The 23,142-nt window shown below is 33.2% G+C and overlaps 1 protein-coding gene and 1 non-coding gene across 2 annotated transcripts in view; both read right to left on the minus strand.

Moving 5' to 3' along the window:
• The window catches only part of Cnbd1 (cyclic nucleotide binding domain containing 1), a 417,626-nt gene that overhangs the window by 229,635 nt on the left and 164,849 nt on the right, over positions 1-23,142 (minus strand). The window lies entirely within an intron of this gene.
• Positions 9,748-9,850, minus strand: LOC113180225 (U6 spliceosomal RNA). The gene has a single exon (XR_003300447.1). It is a non-coding gene; the product is annotated as a U6 spliceosomal RNA (small nuclear RNA).

Consider the following 23,142-nt stretch of genomic DNA (forward strand, 5'->3'; position numbering starts at 1 on the left):
TCTTTGGAGAGTATTTTAGCATGTTTTTCTTTTCTTTGTATTGAGTAGCACTACATTTAAACCATTCTTTAAAAGAGCAAACATTTAAATACAGCCCTTTTAACATAACATTTTCAAAATGATTATGTCTCTTCAAAGCCATCATCACATTTTAATAATCCACATAGTGTATACCTGTTTTAAGACTAGGGTTTCCAAAGCAATTCAATATTTTATGAATATCTTATTTCCCAATTAACCCCAATGTGATACAATTATTTTTCAATGTTTCCTACATATTTTAACTCAATTATTCTATTGAAGTCTTTAAATCATTCTGTCTCATGAAAACTAATTATCCAGGGATTCAATTTTTAATTCTGTAGAAGAAATATTCAAGGCCTTGATTCTAACTATGTATTGCCATCAAGGAGAATCTCTGCCCTTAAATTCTGAGAAAAACATGTATGTTTTGAATATATACATGTTTAAGGCAGAGACAAGAAAATCTGAGAATTTCTCATCCCTCCACTATTATAAGCTTGGTCAAATACTCATCTTCCACCCAGATGAATATAGTAGTTTCCTAAATGTTCCTTCTGGTAACATCCTTGCCCGCACTGTAGGAAGATCTCAATCAGGTTTGTGTCTTGATTCAATGGGCCAAACTATATCTCTGACCACATTTGAAGCTTTTCTTTATCCACTCCTATCAGACTTCCTGCTGTCTCTCAAACACACCAAGCAAACTCCCACCTTAGGGTTTTACATTGTCTATTTTCTCTGCTTCAAAAGTTCTTTCTCCAAATATTTGCATTGCATGCCCTCTCACTTCTTTTGTCCATCTGCTCAAATGTCAGCTTCTCAGTAAGACATTTTTTGGCATATTTTGAAATATAACTGAATTATCCACCCCTGATCCTACAAAGACTCCTAATGAATTTTTCTCTGTAACATATATCATCTTCCAATTCATTGTATATCTTCTCCTATTTTACTGTCAGCTTAACCCTCATTAGATTATAAACAAAATGAAGACATATGTTCTATACTATTAATAGTGCCTTGTATTTAGAAAGTGCTCAATAAATAATTGTTATATTAATTATTTTACTTTTTTTCTTTAGCTATTTTCATTTGCCAATAAATTCCCCCCAAGTGTTTTCAAGCTTCCTATAAATTTGCTTAAGTTAAATAAATTTTACTTTAATGCCTGTTGTTACTACATTAGGTGGGTGACCTCTCTATGTGCTTGACCACACTGACCAGTCACCTGCCATCCAAATGCAAACCTCCTATTGTTCAACTTGTCTTCAAATCATTCTTCTTCTTAATATATTAGAAAACTATTATTTTTATAGTACATGCAATTTTCCTACAGTATCAGATTTTAAAACTTTAAGATACCATGATCAATCAATTAAGGAACACAAATTGAATGTGTCTGTCTCATAACTACTAGTTGCTACACAGTTAAAATAAAAGCCTTAAAATTAAGAAAACACAATTTTTATGCCAATTACATTTTCTCCACTATTAAAAAGATCTATAAAGCACTAATATTCTACTATCAAAAATAATGGGAACAGCAGGAAAACAAACCTTGTGGTAATTTAATACAATTTTACTATCACAAAACTCTAATTTTATCTTTTGATGTATTATTACCAGCAATTTATAACCTATTCTTAACATTTTTCTGTTTTAAAATAAATCTGAATATTAATCATTGCTCAGATTTATCCTAAGTTTTTCTATGCTTATTGACTTTGTTCTTAATTTAAAATTTCCAAATCATGCAAAAGAAGATGTGGGTGAAAATAAGGGTCAAAAATTGTTTTTTAGCCAGGCACAGTAGCAGGTACCTATAATCCCAGTGGCTTATGAGGCTGAGACAGGAGGATCCAGAGTTTAGAGCCAGCATCAGAGTCAGGGGCAGGAATTTAACAAAGCTCTAAGCAATACAGTGAGACTCTGCCTCTAAATTAAAAAATACAAAATAGGCCTGGGGATGTGGCTCAGTGGTTGAGTGCCACTAAGTTCAATCCCTGATACACCCCTCCCAAAATATTGTTTTAGAAAGGTCTTACAAAATTTTTGAACACTCTCAGCCCCTCTGGATTCCCAGAGTCCCCCATGTACAGAGCAACCCTGCTACACCAAAGCACAATAATACTGAAATTGTTTGGTGAACTAATGGAATGCTACTATCGTCACATTTTTGCTTCTGAATCTTGTGTTCATGTTCAGCAGTTTTACAAAATCCTGAATTTTAAAAGTGATTTGTATGGTGTTTAAGAATGTGATATTCTTTATTCTCTTCTATACTTAAAAGTGAACATGTACTTATATTGGTGAGTGACTTGGTAAGATATATCTGACAAAATGCATTGTCTGAATAAGTTACACTGAGTACATAGAAACTGATTTAGAATCTCCAGGAAATTCTTTAGTCAAACCCAAAAGATATGTCATCAAATTTAACAATTCCGACAAGTTGAAATTTTCTATAATATTCTTATTTTTTAAATTCTAGACTGTTACTATGTGCTTTCAGTTACTCTTTTGCTTAATATTTTTTCATCTGTAATCCTCTGGGTTTCCTTAAACAGATGCTGTATGCTTTATGATTGTGTTCATCTCTGTTAATTATTCAATTTTACATCCTCATTAAGGAAGAAGGTAGGAGAGATGGGCCAATCTTCCAATATCAGTCTTCTCTTCAAAGTTTTAGTAGAAGGATCTTCTGCAAATGTTAGTTGTGCAAAAGTTACCTTCCTTGCAGATGGTTTTGTCAATGACAGTTCTTGCCAAAGCACTCTGAATGAAGGGGATGTCAGTAATTTCCATGTTATATGCATAAAACAGAAAATTGCTTTCCCTGAACTTCCACTCTTTCTCTTTTCCTTGATGAAAACAAAATGTGTGGAGGTAACCTATCTTTCTCCACTAATTCAGGACTAATACCTCAAGAAAATGCAGAGAAACATAATAGAAGCAGAGCTGGTTACTATGGTTGAGATGTGAGGTATCCCCCAAAAGTTCACATGTGAGACAATGCAAGAGGTTCAAAGTATAAATGATTGGGTTATGAGAGTCTTAAACTAATCAATGAATTAATGCCTGATAGGATTGGGTTATAACTGGAGGCAGGTGGGGAGTAACTGGAAGAAGTAGATTTGTATCTGGCAAGTGGAGAGCTCTCTCTCTCTCTCTCTGCTTCTTGAATATCTTGTTCTCTCTGCTTCCCTCTGCCATACTTTTCCACCATGATGTTCAACTTCACCTGGAACCACAGGGCATGGAGCCAGCTGTCTATGGCCTGAGACTTCTAAAACTGTGAGCCCATAGATAAAACTTTTCCTCCCCTACAATTGTTCTGGTTAGGATCTTTTAGTCACAGCAGCAAAAAAAGCTGACTAAAACACTGGTTCTTAATATCCTATGAAGTAGAGGCTCTGCCAGTTCAAATCTTTCTTCTTCAGTCTGTCACACAAGAGAAATAAAATTTCAGATAAGAATAATGATGATGATGATGATGTCACCACTGTATTCTCTTTGTTACAGGGATTTTAAGCCACAGGAAATACATTCTGTTGCAATGAAGGGTATTAAATAACCACTTACACTTTTCATTGGTAGGTATCAAACACTGCTGGCCAATGTTGCATGCCCTGGAGTTTGTAACTGCCATAATACAGTGTGTCTGATTATAAGATTATTTTTTTAAATGAATAAATGGAATTCCACATAGTTAAGAATATTTCCCCTCTTATTTGATCAAGACTCTGTGCCTTATTGATTTTACCATGCACAGATTTTGTTATAGATTATATTCTGACTTCTAAAAGAACTTCTTTAAGGACTGTTGACCAGAGCATAATAATCTCGATAATTTAAAAATGTTGTTTTTAACCGTTGACAACATTTTTCTAGAAGAATGTATTGATAATTCAAGGACCTGATCAATTTTGACCTTCATGTCGAATGTCCCACTGCTACAAATGAAGTTATAAAGAATATCTTTACATTGATTTATATTCTTCAATATTTTGTTTTCAGATAGTGTTATAAGTTGATGTTAAAAACTACATTTAAAGAAAAATATTGTAAAAGCCGATAAAATCTGTTTTTCTCATACTTCTGTAACCTAAAACTAAGACAGTATTTTCACATATTTTGTATTTCAGAAAAATATAAATTTAATTTTGCACAAAATTAAAATACATAAGTGTTTATACTTAGAACTGCATTAGAATTGGATTTTATAATGCTATATCAATAAAAATTAAGATAGAAAAATACTTCAAAATTATATATAATTAAAATTAAAGATTATATTTAATCTTTCTTCATATACTAATAAAAATTATAGTTGATTTTTCACACACACAAAAGCATATCTGTGTACATATATAGATAGGATTGGCATTTTTCTGGGCTTAAACATCAGATATGTGGTCTTCATCTAACTGGAGAGCCACATCACTTGGCTTCATTCAAAGGCAGGGACAAGGGTTCAGTTATTGCTGTAGTTTGTGTAGGTATATATGTATGGAGCTGTGTACTAAAATATTCAAATATAAACACTCACTTTTAATAATAAATGCTATTATAGCACTCATTTTAATTAGCATGTTTGGTGCAGTGGTTTGATCAGAAGAAGCCAGGAGTAAGTATAAAAGTAATTTAAGAAGTAGAAATACAGAGCGAGAGTTGGTGTCCCTGGGATAGCCATCAAGTCTTTGAGAGGTAGATCAGGTTGGATGCAGAGGTGCTATTCAGATGATATCAGAAAACAAATCCAGAAGAGCAACTTCCACCTCTATGGTCCAACTATGGTAGATGAAGGTGGGATAGGTTTGTCATGCCTCCAAGATAAAGGATGTGGCAGCACCCTAACTCCCATTCCACTCCAGCCCTCCAGAGCCTCCTAAGACAAGAGCCATAGCCACAAGCTCTGCCTACATTGCACCACATTGTATTTTGCTAATTACAACTTTACTATTTTAATTCTACTTCCCATAAGAGCTAGAAGAATGTCTGAGTCAGCACTACTTTTTCCATAAGTTATAAAAATTCCTAGGAAATTTATGAGAGGTTTTGGGGGTTTTGTTGTTTGTTTTCTTTTGGATACAGGTCCCCGACTGAAGTGAGGTGGTGTTTCTCTGCTTCATTTAATTCAAGAAAAGCCAATAATGAATTATCCACTAGCAAGAATTATGGCAGATACTAATGGAATCTTATTGTATACTGATTTGAAAATCAGTACTAACCTTTTATAATCTAAAGCAAATGAGCATCCATTAAAAGGAGACAAGTAAAATGATACATTCAGATATTACTATAAAAACTAAATTTTTATCAGCTCAATTATAAACAAAAAAAATACTAGAAACTAAAAAAATAAATAAAACACAACTGAAATAAGTAATAGACACTATAAATCTTCAAAATGTGTGCAAACAGATTTATAGCTTGATCCTATGAAATAATAACTGGCAGGCTATAAAATTGCTTAGAAATGAGATATGTTATATTCTGCATAATGGAACTTGCATAACAATGAAAAGTGCTTGCTAAGGAATGGCTCTGTTTTGCTCATGTTCACTCTTTCCTACTGTATATAAACCCTTGGATTGATAGTATGCTCACGTTCTTTATATAGCCCTATGAACTGATTAAGCTAAGCACAAGACTCAAGGTATAAAGTTGCTAAATGGTTTACCAGATCATTCATCACTTTGCTGTAACACCATAGACAAGTCTGTTTCTGGATTTTCAAACCCAACTACCCTCTGCTCTAGAAGGGAGTCTATTGCTTAATATGGATAAGATCATTAATTTGTGTTGATCTTCAAATTTTAAAGCACAGTACAAATGTAGAAACAGAGTTCAAAAGCAGTGAAGGAAAAGGTAAGTGAGGATCACTGTTGAGCACAGACTCTGTTGGGTGAAAATCAAGCTTTCTTTGTAGTTTTCTACTTTATCTTTGACAGTGCAACTCACTGGTGGTAATTTTGATACAATCCATTTTCACCAAAAACATTTGTTGAGGTTTCCCTATGTGTCTGGTGCTGTTATAAAAGCTTAGTGTATTAAATCATATAAGCTCATGAATTTACAGAGAGAATGTTATTATGAATCTCTTTTTGCAAACAAGGAAATAGAGGTAACAGAGATATTAAATATCTCACTGCAGGTCATAGCTAAGAAAGTAAGAGTCTAGATTTTGTCCCAGGCAGTTTGATTCAGGCAAGATCAACTCTAAGGCCAAATTAGAAATATTCTAGGAAGACTCATTTATTCAGATGTTTTTTGTGGATCAACACTCTCCTAAGCATTTTGTTCATAATAACTTATACATTAGTTATGAAAACCTATTAAATAATTAATCATTGACCAATTTTGAAGATAAAATTTAATTAGAAGTATAGTAACTTGCTTATTGTCATATGAGCAATAAATAGTGCATACAGAATTAGTCTACCGGACTTCAAAGCCCATGCTACTGTCAAGGAGAATATATGACCTCCTTTTGTTATCTGACAACATTGTGAGATATATCAAATAGAGAAATCACAGCTTTTTGCCCATACCAAACCTTCTTTTGCATTTCAAAAATCATGTACTGCTTTTGCACAATAAATGGGGAATCAGGCAAATGTTCTCAGAATGAAAATAGACAGCTTATTTAAACTCTGAATTCACAACCAAGCCCCCAGAGTTTTGAGACACCTCTACCAACCTGAGCTTTTTTGGCATGAAGAAGAGCCCTGGGAATCTATTGAAATCTCAGGCAAAGTTTCCTGTGCATAGGCACTTCACAAAGGGGATAGGAAAGGGCAGAGGTAAAAACATTTTTAAAAAATTATGCCAGCCAAAGCATTCTGCTGAATGCAAAAAATATTAAACATGTCTTCACATATGGTCAAGTGTCAATGACTCCAAGAAATAGGACAATCATCATACTTTGTAACCAGTGTACCTCTCTTAACTTTGACCAAAGTGGTCACTTTATCCCTACTACTTTTTACCTGCATTCTGCAATTTAAGTAGACATCAATTCTATCATTTATAGTAAGTTCTTCCTGGCTGTTGCCCATTGTGTAAGAGCCTTTTTATTATGTTATTATTTTATGTAATTTTCAGATTAAAGGAACACACACAAAAATTTATTCATAAATTAATTGGTTAGCTAGACCAATGATACAAGGCTTATTATAAAAGAAATAATATTATTAATCAAGTTTAAATCTCATAAATCAAATGGAACATAATCAATTGCTAATAAATCAGCAATATTGTTATTTAGAAAGGATTTTTTTAAAATTGATGTTCATCTGCACATACATGCAGAAGCTTGCCTTGTGATTCAGTATTTAATAACTGTCCCTATGCAATTGATCAAAGGACCCTTAGTTCATTGCTTTAGAATTCTTGGGTGATATCAGTTTCTTTCACAATCAATCTGTTTTCAAGTTAAGTAACTTTGATCATTTTCTAAGACATGGACATCTCCTCTTCCTGTATGTGCATATAAAAAATAAATCATTTCTCCTCTTTTAAAAGCAAACAAACAAACAAAACCTTTTTTCTGAGTAGATTTCTAGCAGGGAACCAATTCTGTGAATCATAATTGCTACAGTACACTATGCAGCTGAGTTTGACCTTTTATAGAAGAAACAAAAAAAGGAATGAGAACACCATGGTTTTCTGTTCTTTATTCCCACAGAAGACTTAATGCCCATCCCTGATTAAAATTATATTTTTCAAAGACCCTCTTACAGCAAAATTATTTTAGTATGTATTCCCTGAAAGATAATTAAATAGCAAAAAGTGATAATAATATTGTAATAGTGCTTAATTTACAGAGTAGTCATGAGGATTACATGGGATGATATGTGTAGAGTGTTTCATGTGATGCTTACACATAGTGGGCACATTATAAATGTTCAGTATTGATATGGAGTAGGTTAATTGTTCCAGATACCTTCCTAAAGAACCTTATTGATACTATTGTCCTGTGAGCAAAGTACCACTAATTAATAGATAACGACCATGCCTGAATTTCTAGACTATAAATGTCTCTAGGTTTCAAATAAATATATACAATGACCAACTAGACCTCTCCATTTAGATTCCCAAGCCACACACCTCGGAATGCTAAAAATAGAGGTTTTCATATCTACCAAACCAAATGCAATTGAACTCCTTTCAGAAATTTGGGAATTACCCCCAGACTTCCCCTCTCTAACATCATATATCTAATTAGTTTCCTAGTACTTGGATTCAACCTCCTAAATATATGCCATATCCATTCCCTTCTTCAGTAAATTACTGCCATTGGTGTAACTCAAGACCTTATCAATTCTTCCTTGTATGACTACTGCTTTCTTTGTAGATTGGTTTCTTAGGCTCAGTTCCACCTCTAATTTATCTTCTATGCTTCTACTCCAGCTGCCAAATGAAATCTGGCCATTGTAGTTCCTTGTTGAAATAGTTTGGTGGCTCTCAGTTAATTTCAGGATAAATACCAACTTCCTTAATATCTGGATCTCATAGGGCACAATAAACATAACCTCCTTACCTTGTATAAACCGTAAAAATATTGAGGGGAAAAAAAGCAAATGAGGAATAGATAACTATGATGTCTCTCTTATTACTAATGAATCTATGTTGGAGATATGGTTTATTCTTGCAGTCAAATGAGCTTTCTATTTTTTGTTAAATATTAACAAAAATGTAAACAAAATTTGAATGTAAACAAAATTTAAGCTTTATTGACAGATAGTTTTGCCTCTACGGTATACAATCAAAATTATATATTTTCAATTCACTTGAATATTTCATTTTCACATAGGTCACTGACTGAATATTGGCTCATTTTTTCACTTTTCAATTTTTGTGTTTTTAAAATATTTGATTCAACAATGTTTACTAATTATGTGAAACATTTATATTTGCAAGAATAAAGCCACTATTTTAGAAGCTTTTCTTCTAAAATTTGCATGTATTCTGTTCCTGTATTTTTATTCCTCTACATACTTAGAAAAACTTTGGCATAATCCATACATAGTTCTTCACCTGGCTCTTCATTTCAGAAAGCAACCAGTTGGTAAAGCAGAATAGAAAGATCTTCCTCACTCAGTTTACAGGTATGGAACACAATGCCCTACAGATGAACCATAATGCATTCACCTGTGGGTGGACATTTAAACTATTTCCAAGTAGAACTTTGAAGAACAGCTTCTGAATCCACAAGCATGCATACTTAATGCCCACTTAAACTAAGAAAATATGTATTAGGTTCAGCAGTAAAGGTTACTGGGCATGGTGATGGTAATATTTATTTTTTGTTGTCTGACTACCCTTTACCTTTCATTCCATCAAAATCATAGTGATGGCTATTGTCCAGTTGGAAACTGGGGTTATCTTTCTTATTCAGATGGGAGTGGGAGTCCTTGGAAATATCTCCCTCCTTTGTCTTTATAACTTCACTTTGCTCACTGGACACCATGTAAGCTCCACAGACATGGTCCTCAACCAACACGTATTAGCCAATTCCTCTGAAATTTTCTCTAAAGGGATCCCTTAGACAGTGGCAGCTTTTGGACTAAACTCCTTCCTGAATAAAGCTGGATGTAAACTTCTTTTCTATTTTCAGAGTGGCCAGAGGGGTGTTTCCCTCAGCACCACCTGCTTCCTCAGTAGCTTTTAGGCCATAAAACTTTACCCCAATTTCTCTAAGTGGATGGAGCTCAGAATAAAAATATGGAACATTTCACAAATTTGCATGTCATCTTCATGCAGGAGCCATGGTAATATTCAATGCATCATTAAAATTTGAGTATATGTGCTTTATTAACGTTGAATCCACAATAGGAAAATCTCCTTCAGATCCCTAGGGGATGTTGAACTAGAGTAAATTTTCCTACCTGGAGAAACACCCCTAGTTGGTTGCACCTTTATGAGGAGGAATGATGCAGTTGTCTTCATATTCTCATTTAATCTTTAAATGTTTACCATTCAGATAAGTCTTTCCCCACAGACCTTTTGGTTATGGCTTAGATATGAGGTCTGCCCCAAAACCTCTATATGTGAGAAAAGGCAAGAAGGTACTTTCCTTTGTCATGCCCTGGAACCATGTCATTTGGCCTCACCTCAGACCCAGAGCTATGGAGTCTGCTTACCATGGACTCAAACCTCCGAAACCAGGAGCTAAAATAAACGTTTCCTGCTCAAAATTTTTCTTGTCAGGTCTTTTGACTGCAGTGAGGCAACGCCTAAAGAAAACATATTTAAAGGAGATGAGTAAAGCTGAATGTGTCACTCCATTGGATCTCTTTCACACTGAATGAGGAAACATTCAGTGAGTTATCTCCAAATGATGAATCTGGTAGATCACAGCTTTTGTGAGTCCACATCCTCTGACTCTCTCCACCACCCATTCTGGGTTCTATCAATTTCAAATTGTTTCATGGATTGTTAGCAGGTTTTGTAAATCCAAAGAAGACGAGTGGAGAATATTCTGTGGTCAAATAATTTTTAAAAAAATGATGTATAAATAGTTAAAACAGTTTTTATCACTGTACTTTTTTTTTCAGATTCTACACTATGCTAATGAGGATTACAACTTTCCAACAAGGAAATAAAGTGCTTCCAATTCACAGTAGGTTTTTTTCTGAAATACTCTTTGGAAAAAACGCTGCTGTAGTCAAATTATTGCACGTGCAGTTGGGAATACCTTGTTGCTCATGCCCATGCATCTAAGCCACCGGCCATCCATCCTCACTCTGTCAAATGTCCTGTCCATTGCCACTTGACCAGCTCTCCATGACCTTTATAAACAAAAGGTCACCTCTTAACCAAAAACCAAAAATCACCTCTTACCCTCTCTCATACACTAGACTCTCCTCCTTGATTTCCTTCATGTTTCTTCAGCATTTCTGACTCTTACACCCTGTATTGATATTCTTTTGTTTGGCTTTCTGTCTTACGAAATTAGAGATACTAGAAGTTAAAAATAGTTCTATTATCTTTGCATCTTGAACAGCATGTAATGTTGCAAGCATTTGATAAGTAACGATAGAAAGAAGAATGAGCTGGGATTTACTTGGGTATCATTTCTGGTTTACCTGATGTGCGAAGTGTGCCAGCTGCCCAGCTCCCTACTCTAGTTTCAACACTTGCCATATTCCAGCAGTCAAAACTGCATTCAGCTCATCCCTCTTGTTGTTTCTCTGGCCTTCCTTGATAGTGTTTTCTCTTTCTGAATCTCCCCAAACCTTACACTTACTTAACTCCTTATCTATTTTTACATTAAATCAATTTACTATTTTTAGTTGAACATTCTGTGTAAATGCAGAGACCACATCTATTTTGTTCACTTAGTACATCTCCATTATATAATACAGAGCCTGACATATCATAGGTAAGCAATAAATAGTCATGGAATGAGTGAACAACTAGTTAAGATCCTCATCCAGGCTCTGGGTGCCAGTCTATTTAGAATTTTATAACATTAATTTCATCAATGTCCTACTACATGTCCACTTTTAGGTAAGATGATGGGTGTATATTTTATTTTTACTTTCCTTTCCCTGTTTCTGGTGCTTCTGTCCACTGTTTGTCACTCTGCATGCTAGGACACGACTTACAAATCAATCCCTACCCTCCTCTGCTGCCATCTTCGTGTACAAATTGTAGCTTAAAGGTCCCTCGGGTTAACTAGAGCATACAAAAGTCAGAGAAACTCTACATGGGTTTGTTTCTGTTGACATTAAAATAGTGGGTCACACTACAACCAGGAGATTCATGTGGAAGTGGCAATCTGATATATTTCTTCAGAGAGCAAAACAATTACCGATAAGCAATTTTCTTTCCCAAGAGACTAGTAAAGTGCTTTCTTTCTGTCACCTTTCAATATTTTATATTGTGGTGAGTAACTACACCTTTTCTATCCAATTAGGAAAGCCATCAACAAGCCAAAGAGTAAATAGCTAACCAGTCAAGTAAAAAAAAAATATGCAAGTGTACGGCAGCATGCCATCATTTTTCAAACTTGACCTTACGTAGCAATAGTAAAACACATCCTTTTCAACAGGATGTGGAGGCCATCATATTGATATAATTACTTTCCTTGCACTTAATATTTACTTATTGGAAATTGTTTTGATATTATTTTAAAAGAGGAACAGTGTTAGACTAAAAGCCTTAAAGGAAGTGAAAATTATAGAACATAACTTCATGGAACTACAATGGCTTCCCTAAATCAAGTATATTGTTCGATCAACTTTGAGATCAGGATTTCAAAATTATTTTCTTCTATTTTTAAAATGAATGCAATTTTACTCCAGAAAATTTGCAAAATAAATATGAAAATGATCTGAAACCCCACAATCTAAAGGTTTGAAGCATATAAGGATAAGGTTTATATAAGCATTTGGATTTGTGGATGACAGGAATTTCCTGTGATTGTCAACTCCTCAATGTGCAAACAAGGTCTTTTATATTCTAGCCCAGACTTCCCAGAAGCCCTGACTTCTCATTTTTTAGAGTTAAATAAAGAAAATTAAAGTACCTACTACTAAAAATTAATATTATGATGATAATGATAAAGTTATATAAAAAGTTACAATTTTAAAGTTTAAAATGTTTCCCAATTATCATGGTGAATATGTCCATTGATGAAAATTTATAAAATATGGAAAAAAGAGAGACCAAAATATTACCCATAAGCTACCAGCCACGTTAACCAATATTAATGTTGTAAGATAGCCTTTCATAATATTTTTAATATGTTCTTAGACATCCTAAACTAATGTAGGTATTTAATTTAAAAGTATAAAAAAACACACTCATAATAACTCAAGAGTGTGTTGTATAGAAACAGATGTCAGAGACTGTGAGCAACCAACGATTTGATTATTTCTCCATCTCATTATTATTCCCTGAAATTTGATCATTACCCATCAAGTAGACTCAGAGTTACTGGGGAAATATACACTGGGTATATCTAACTGTGGTAGGAAGTAGTATATTTCCTTCCCTTTGCATTAATTTCCTTCATGTAAATTAATGCCCCCTAAATAGTATATATTTCATGTATTTATTTTGGTCTGTTATCTTTTGCCACATCTCTAGAATATGAGCTTTGTGAGTTAGATAATTTTAAATATTTTGTTTATGCGTTTATAGATGCATAAATCCCTAGCATTGAGAATGGTGTCCGGTTCACTGTAGTTACTCAGTAAATATTTGTTCAGTGAATGAATGAATGAACATAATGAATATATGTGTATCTTACCTAAATTAGGTCAAAGATGTTCTTGGTGATTTTCCGTGTACAGGAAACTGTGACACTTTAATGACGGCAGTTTGAAAAGAAGACACAGGCATTTTGCTGCCAGGGTCTCTGCAGTCTCTGTTTCCTGCCTTCCTGAAGCTTGGTTTTCAAACCTTTAGCTCTATGAGTTACTAAGACAATTAACCAAGATGGTCTTAATCATCAGTTTGATTAGATGGCTTGTTCCTGACTACAGGTCTCTGCCCTCCTTTACTTAGAGCATTTACTTTAGAACACTTGCAACTATGAATTCTTTCTCTGCCCCTTGAGATGTAAATTTTGTCCCAGACTCTTTCCTGTTTTACAACCCAGAAATGTCTCTCAAGCACCTGGGAGTTATCGCTCTGAAATACAATCAAAGATAATAAAGTCCCTATCTTCCAATTTGTGAGGTAGAACCCTAACTTGAATAAGCACGAACCAGCAAACAAAAATGGCTTAATTACATGGATTGACCTTCCTTCTAAAGTCCCGTATTTTTTCAGTAGCTCACCCCAGAGCTTAAAACTCACCTGCCTTTTGTTTAAAGAAGTTGAATTCACTCTTTCTCCTCTGTGCATTATATTGACCTCTATTACAATTCCTGTTTTATTCTGTCTGGTGCATTTTTTCTTTGTTATAATCTTGAATTAAATTGTAAATTTTGATTAAACTACCCATATTCAGTTCTCTTGACTAAGAAAAGGAGCACTACTTCACACAAAGAATCTTAATGAAATATCACTTAGCCTCATAGGAAATGGAACTGGAACACCACTTAGGGATAAAGGAACTTTATGAAATACGACAGTGAGAGCCATGCATATTGTCACTCTCTAGTGCCACCTTTTCCTTTTTGATAAGAGTTTCTATATTCCTATTTGCATGAGCCTTGGAAACAAACTGAAGTTTTTTGTTTGTTTGTTTTGTTTTATTGTACTTTGTTATTCTGCAAAGATGTTTTCAACTTCATGACTTTTCCTTCTGGATTTGTTTCTGTTCCTGCATGATTTTGGCTTACCAATGGCCATTATGCTCTTACCCCATGAATTTGCTCTACAATTTCACCTTTTTATTCTCAGTACTATCTAATTCATGCTATTTTTTTTTATCTAGTTTGAATTGCTAAGAGAAAATATACATCATATCCCTTCACAAGGGTCCACTTCATGTTTTATTGGCCAATCTATGAATCAACTTACTTAGGTCAATTCTATCCCCAAATTAAACTACATACATTCAAGAGAGTCAAGATACTTAAAAATAAAAACTGTTTATCCATGGTCCACTCACTCATGTTGAGGGCTGTCATCTAAAGATGGTAGACACTGTGTTGTTCAATTGTTGTGCATTCTACCATTGGATTGCCAGAGATATACAACTTTCTTCCTATGCATACAGTGCCAAAGATGTTATTTACCTAACATGACACTCCTTACCTAACATAACACTCCTATCAAAATTCAATGTATCTTCACAGCTTCCAATCAGATGATGCACCAACTCATGTAAGCCTTCATATAGAAAAAAATATCACAATATCACTGCAAAAGGTTTTTGCCCATAGTCCTATGATCTTCCATCCAGAGGAGGCCCATTGCTCCTCTTGCATAGTGATAATAATCTTAAATGTTATGTTTCTCCTTTCTGAAACCAGTGGATTCAATGTTAAATGGAATCACAACTATTACACACTAAATAGTTGTTAAACAATAAACAAATCTCATATCCTACCTAAGTATAGAAAGAGGAAAAATGTCAAGCCCTAGATTTCTGACATAAGTGTTCAGGATATGAATGGAGAATGCATTGTCCCATTGTTTCAAAAAAGCACATAAAATATTCTGTAGAACAGCATCCAAAATATTAATGAAATCTGCTGATTCTCATACCATGCTGTCTGGGAATGGCAAGAAAAGAGATGGGGCCTCATTCCTTTTGCAATGAAATGAATTGTTTGGTCAGACAATTAAATTATCTGATGTTTTCCCCGTGGAAACTAATCCCCAATGTCTAACAGCTGTAATATCAAGGCAGTCTGCTTCAGGGTGGTATCACCTCACTTGCAGAGACTTCTGGAAATACAGGATCAAATTTATTTGTTTTTATGCTTTATAAAACTCAAGTCTGGAAATTGTCTATATGACTAAAGCTCCCTACCACATTATTTTGAGTCAGTTCCAGATTCCTCTTCATCAAGGCTGAGGAATTTTGGCAACACATGACTCACAAAAGCTTGGTGGGCTGCTTGTCAACACCCTCCACAGGAGCTCTGTGGCCCAAAGTTAAATTGAAGATCACAGCATGTGAGTGTATTCCTGCTTCAAGATTAGTATTCCCCCAGGGCTGCCAAAGAACATCCCAAGTTCAAATTTAATTCTGCCTCGTCTTAGTTATATGTTCTTAGAGGCGTCATTAACCACTTTGCTAATACATAATGACAGTAATTTTAATAAATCTATTTTTCAAGATTTGCCATAGGAAATGACCAAATTTAAATATACAATTTTACATTCATTTTATTATAAAATCCAGCATGTAGTAATTCCAAATTAATTTAATAAGAAATCAAACTACCTATAGGGAAAGAAAATTTTTGAAAAATTCAAATGTCTCCATAAAGATGACTAACATAAAGCCTAAGTGGAAAGGAAAAATAAATAGATCCTGACAAGTTAAAAGCAAGAAATCTGAAAGTTTTACATGAAGTTAATTTATACAAGAATTAGTCAGAATAATAAAATATTTTTCTACAATATTTAATAGTTAATCTGATTGCTATTGGAGCACACACACACACACACACACACACACACACATACACACATACACACACACACTATTTGATGCTGTGTTTTCTCCAATAGATACTTTCTACTTTCAAAAGAATTGAACCAAACACGTTAAAAGAAAAAAAAAATCTGTGGAAATTTTAAAAGACCATTTTCAAACAAATATTCTGCATGCACAGAGAAATGAAATTTAAAGTAAAAATATAAAAACTAATAAGAAATAACCCAAAAATTAAAAATTAAAAACACAACCTATACCTCAGCTTAAAAAATACAACTCAGACCAGTCCTTCAATGAAGAGGAATTCACTAATTACTGAATAGCCTTGGCATTCCATTCCTTCCTTTTTTTTTAAAGAGAGAGAGAGAATTGTTTAATATTTATTTTTCAGTTTTCGGTGGACACAACATCTTTATTTTATTTTTATGTGGTGCTGAGGATGGAACCCAGCGCCCCGCACATGCCAGGCGAGCGTGCTACTGCTTGAGCCACATCCCCAGCCTATTCCTTCCTTTTTTAATCCCTTCCTTCCTTCTTTTTTTCTTTTCTTAGCTAAGGTACCCAAATTTAAATTTTATTTTTCTGGAAGATAGTCACAATTGCATGTACTAAGAAATAGCTAGTTAGATTGTGTCGAATTAAATTATATTGGATTAGATAGAAATAAATTACTATTCATACGCAGGTTTTAGAAGTTTGCAAAGTTGAATCACTTTAGTAGAAATTGAGCAGTATTTCAAGAATATTTAAGTTAATTCAAACATTAAGGTATTTACAAAAATCAAAATAAATAAATTATTGGATATAAGATACTAGCCATGACCAATTAACATGACATAATAACAAAATTTGCTATCAAAGTGAAAATGTGTTCATTCAAAATGGTGCAAATTTACTTCTTTCAAGTATGCAATGGATATGTAATGGACATCATCAATAGTATTTTAATGCCTGTGATAGATTTACAAAATATAGTGATGAAGTTACTGTTGTCATGATGTTATATTCTGAGAATGGAGGATAGACAATATTAGATACAATATAGTGGTAGAGATATACATATATACATATGAAAATATCCAATAATTTGATAAGTTAAATTGAGAAAAAAATAGGCTAATAGGATGAATATAAGCAAAATAATCTATAGAAGGATAATTATATCAATCGTGGTGACAGATAATAGTATTTTGTACTATGGTAGTCAAAGATGGAAAGATTTAGGACATGAATCTTTAATTATTAGAATATATACTCAAATAGGACTTAATGAGATGAGCAGGAGTGAGGATAAAGAATAATTATGGAGCCTGACACTGTGGCACACTTCCCAGTGGCTCAGGAGGCTCAGGTAGGAGGATTGTGAGTTCAAAGCCAGCCTCAACAAAAGTGAGGTGATAAGCAACTCAGTCAGATCCTGCTCTAAACATAATACAAAATAGGGCTGGGGATGTGGCTCAGTGGTCAAATATCCCTGAGTTAAACCACTAATACAAGAAAAAAAAAAAAAGAGTTATATACTCTGAAGGTTAAAAGAATTCTGTCTTTATCTGATTCCATACCCATCCTAAAACTGGAGCTAAAATTTTCAACTAAGTGATCACTAGTCTTACCCTTCATAGATATCTTAGTTTTCCTGGGAATCATCAATCATCCTGGAAAACTTGCAGTTTATTTTATCTGCTCTCGCTTGAAGCTCCTAGGAAAATATCATATAACCATGCCAAAGGACTATATTACTGATCCTGCCTAGTCTTACTTTTGTTCACAAAATTTTACACATCACTAAAACACTTGCTTTCTAATTTGTTGACATAGCTCTTGCAAAAATTTGACACCTCTCCCAAATACAACCACTCCATTCCTTTTCATAAGATGATCCAATGCCCTTACTTTAGTAAGTTGTTACACTTTCTTCTTTGCTCTATTGCTGAATAGTTGGGCTTCAATAATTTTTGACAATTAAATTAATAAATAGACACATTTAAGTGACTAGTATAAGATATGAAATCTGGATGTAGATGTTCCAGTCTCTTTCATACAATGAAATCTGTTTCATAGTTAAGATATGAAAGCTGGATGTAGATGCTCTAGTCTCTTTTATACAATGAAATCTGTTTCATAGTTAAGAACCTCTTTTTTAAAACCTTTGCCATTGAATGAATATACCAAATTTTAAAGAAATAATTACATTGTAAATTTAATATATGCATATAACTGATACTAAAAACATATAAAGATTTCATGTGGATCTTGGGTATGGTAAAATTTCAAAAAAGAATGTTTCCATTCTTTCGTAATATAAAATATAATTGGACATAAATTCAAATTAAAACTTTTAGGAGTACTCCTGTAAGACTGTTACTAATTGTTCTTGTCCTGTATTTGATATATTATGTTAATAGTACATCTGCTGCCTTTTATTTACCTACTAATGTTAAGAATCTTTTATACTTCCACCTTTTGGAGTTGTTATTAGAATATTATATGTTATATTATATTTTATTACTTCAGTGGCTTATATTTTATAAGCCAATAAAATAAAAGCCACTGAAGTAAGCTATTCTTATGAGGACTTGGAAAATTTCTAAAACAAGAAACTGTTAAAAAACTGAGAAAATCATCTGTTTTGAGTGGAATAGACATTAACTTGACTATAGTTAGGGCAATAGGCTATGTGCAACCCACTTTATGGCATTTTAAAATATAGATCCATACCTTTATTGGGCTACACTTTTATTTGTGATTATTAAAATGAAAAGTCTAAGAACGTACACAGTTCATTCCCCTTTGAAGAACTTAGATGTTGACACCAAATGTACTTCTTACACTTCCATTAACTTAGTTACTAGAGCATTGATTTTTATATCATTTATACCACTGGAAATGCAGGAGGAATGTTGATATAAGCCACAGAAGGACAATCAATTTTTATGTGTTAGTTACATAGTTAAAAGGAAATTGGATAGGCTTGTTTAAAAGCCAAGATCATTTCCATTCAGTAAACTGATTGTGAAAAAATAGTGAATATCCTGTATAAAGTGTAAAATCTATAGGTGTTTAAAAAATATTAACAATGATGAAAAATATTTTTGTTAAAGTTCAGAAGTAAAGACTTTAGAAGACTTATTTCTTTTATAGTATTTTTTAAAAAGACTTTAAACATTTACTAAAGATAGCAAAAAAAACTAGCAGACTCAAAAACTAACTTAGTATTATTTAATGACAAGAAGATGAAATGTCATATCTAGAATAGGAATGTAATAGTGACCACCATAAATCATTGTCACAAGTTATACCTACTCAAGGGTTTCTTGGCATTGCTTCCTGTGATTATTTTTTCTTATTAAAGTTTCTGATTCTGTATGCTATAGTATCTTGTCAACAAAAATGGCTATATCTTTGAATTTTAAATATTTCTTTTTTAAAAAAATATTTATTTTTTTAGGTGTAGATGGACACAACACAATGCCTTTATTTTTATGTAGTGCTGAGGATTGAACCCAGTCCCGCCCATGCAAGGCAAGTGCTCTACAGCTGAGCTGCAATCCCAGCCCCTGAATTTTTAATATTTCTAACATGAATCTTGATACATTACTATAATTTAAAACATAAAACATAAAAAATTTACAATTCAGTGCCTTCTTACATTGGTATAAACTCGATACTTCTGTTGTAATCTCTCATGCCATATCATGACTTCAGTAAAATTATAATAAATCATTTTGTTTAATGTTCATAGATTACCTTATCAATCCAAGATCTTTTATATTTAATGCTTTACTGTCAGATTCATGCTAGAAGTTTTAGAATCATTTGCCAGCAGTAAGGAAAAAAGATTATGTTTGTGTAAATTGGTGTTTTGTTTGTTTGTTTCTTTTTCCAGGCCAAATAATCAATAAAAAGAACAAAGTCTCTAAAGGAAAATAGATGTCTGCCATTTATTGTGCGGGTTTGATCAATTTATATAACCTCTTCAGTTTCTTCACCAGCTAAATAAGATGGACTATACTGTGTTAGAATGTGCAATGTGTGGTTATGTGTGTATGTGTGCACACGCTTGTGTTTGAAAGAGGGAGGCAGAGAGAGATCAAGACAGAAAAAGAAAAATTAAACACAGATAAAATATATGAAAAGCTGACATAGTTACCATGTTCTCATCAATAAATAAGAAAAATACATTTATTGGCATTGACAAACTGCCCTGTGATAACAAATGGATCCCCTGTTGGAATAATTATTAATTTATTTTCTCTATTTTTTAGAAAGCTTGTTTGATCTTCATAAAACTCATGAAGTAAGATACTTTCACACCCAGAACTCAGAAGTGCAAATGTAACTTCCATAAATAACTCTTAAATTAAAGCCCCCATTCCAACTAAAGATAGATTAACATAAGGTCAATTCTGACTAATCACAGTTAGCGGAGGTACAAGCTAAAGTTGGCCACTTCCCTTGGCTTTCTTTTCTTAGGAAACACTTTACTATTTATTTACAGAGGAGAGGCTAAAAATTTTATAGTATCATCAAATTGTGGAGGATACCCTGGCTTCTAGTCTTTGCTGGGAATCTTTCTATCCACCTCTTCTGGTCCTTGGACTTGGCTATGATGTCATCTGTCTGCATCTTCCATCTCGACTGTGAAAAACTTTCAAACCCACCAACATAGCTACTTCTTAGAGCACTGGAAACCTCAGCTGCTCTTCCAAAGTGCTCATGGCTGCAGGAATCTTGGTGGTTGCTCCACTTCTCTTAGGTTCTCAATGCCCCTGCATGCCAGTTGACAATGTATTCTCCTGCTATCAAGCATTGCACTCTTCAGGGACACATGAAAGTTGAGGAATGTGTTGGCTTCCTGGACTGTCCTCCTGCTGTCTTGACTCATAAATAAATCTGGGGACTCATTTGTGTGGATAAATCTTAATCTAATAGGGACAAATTCCATACTAAGTCATGATTCTTTTGCAAGCCTTCCACTATTTTGCTCTCCTCTCTTCAAACAGTCCTATGAGAGACTTTATCTCTTATCTTTATGATGTAATACCATCATATATAACTCTTTCTGTTTCACTCTATGCTTTTGCTGTGACCTCATTTCCCACAGCAGGGCTTTAAAACCAAGGTCAAGTTTGAATAGAAAAGACTAAGAAATAAACAAAGGAATTGCAGGATTATAAAACAAAGGTTTTATGCCTTCACATCAAGAATGGGGAATCATAATGAAAAAACATAAAAAGGGGGTACTACTCCAACCCATAGGTATATTTCTTCTGCTTCTCTGGCCTGCTTTTTTGAAATTTATTTTTTCCAAATGATTCTTTCATGGAAACCTCAATTCTCAATTCAGTAAAACTTTCTAAAATATATCATAGTTAATGTGTCTCAAGAATTTCAGAGTAAATCATTTATTGACATCTATTTATTCATTCACCAGGGGTTTATTGTGAATCTGTTATTGACCAACATCATTTCTGTATAACAGAAATCCAAAATTGAAGGTATGATCCATGATCTCATATAATTTATAATTGAGTGGAGAAGACAGTTCAAACATCAAGTACATAATTTAAATAGTATCTGTATTTAGCCAAAGTCAGTTATTTTATAATATCAAAGATTTACTATATTGCATTCCGTATCAGTATTTTACTTTCACAATTAAGTTATCATTATTTCTAAAAAATCTCAAATCACTGTGATCTAACTTAACCACGAAAATAAGTACTGATCTAAACAAAGTATGTATAAAACAAAGACCCAATAACTCAGTAAGAATCAAGTAGGCCTTGTAAATGCTTCCTTAGTTTATGACTTGTATTTTCCAATTTTATGTTTGGACAATAATTGTTACCTTCTGTGCCATTTTATGCTCTCCAAGCAAACAACTTTATTAATAGTGAAAGATAAAAGCTGAATCGCCCTCCCAAGCTTTACCCGTATATACTACAGACTTTAATTATTAGTCATCTTCCATATAAACTCTCTCATTGTAAAGATTCACAGGAGTAAAAGAAGAAATACATTTTGAAAACTGTTAATGATCAGTTGTGTATGTGTTTGTGTGTGTATTCTGTCTTAATCCACTAACAGGGAGCTATAGAATTGAATGCATTATGTCTAAGTAGAAGGTATGAAATTATATACCTTTTAAATGAAGGTTGGATCAGATCTGGATCATAAATACTTTAAATATCATTTTATAAGTCATATAATATATATGTACATATTGTATGTGTGTGTGAGTACACACACAGATAGATTCCTTTAATCTAGGAAAAAAGACTTGTTTCTCCTTAAATGTGTTGCTCTATTAGGCAAAAATGAAGACTATTGAAAAATGCAAAACAGTGATTTATGTTAAACACTGATTTATGATATTTACCATAAAGTTTGTTAAAAGAAGCAACAAAAAGATCTTCACTTTTTCTTTTCAAACATTTTCACTGGGTATAACTTTATAAAACATCAGTGGTGCATGTTAGAATTATCTATGCATTTTCTCCTCCATCACTTAGTATAATATTTACCCAAAGATAAAATCAATATCTTACATATATTTTTACTATCTTTATAAGATGTTCTAAAACAGTGTAAAATAATTCAGTTATGACTATCTTCTTAGATATATAACTTGTGCTTCAATTTTCATTTAACTGTGTTTATAGTATTAAAGATAGAAATCAAACCAAATGTTATGTTTCTTTTTATAAATGGAAAATTCACAATGGACTAAATAACAAAATAAATTATTTAGGAAGATATAAGACAAGAACATAATTATCTAATTCTAAATGTGAACAATATAGGCCTTGAAATTCCTGTTAATGGCATCACAGGATTTTTTTTAAAGTCCGAGTTCCAGATTTAAAATAATTTCTGATTTGAAAAAAGTGTGTCTGATTTTTAGAGACAATTACAGCAAGTTCTGAACAATGAAAGAAATTTTGTGAAATTTTCTTCAACCCTTAAAGAGTAAAGTATTATATCACAACAGAAAGGTAGCACTTAACAATAAAAGTTATTAAGAAACAATGACACTGAAA

The sequence above is a fragment of the Urocitellus parryii genome, chromosome 7, assembly GCF_045843805.1.
Source record: "Urocitellus parryii isolate mUroPar1 chromosome 7, mUroPar1.hap1, whole genome shotgun sequence".
NCBI classification, from domain to species: domain Eukaryota; kingdom Metazoa; phylum Chordata; class Mammalia; order Rodentia; family Sciuridae; genus Urocitellus; species Urocitellus parryii.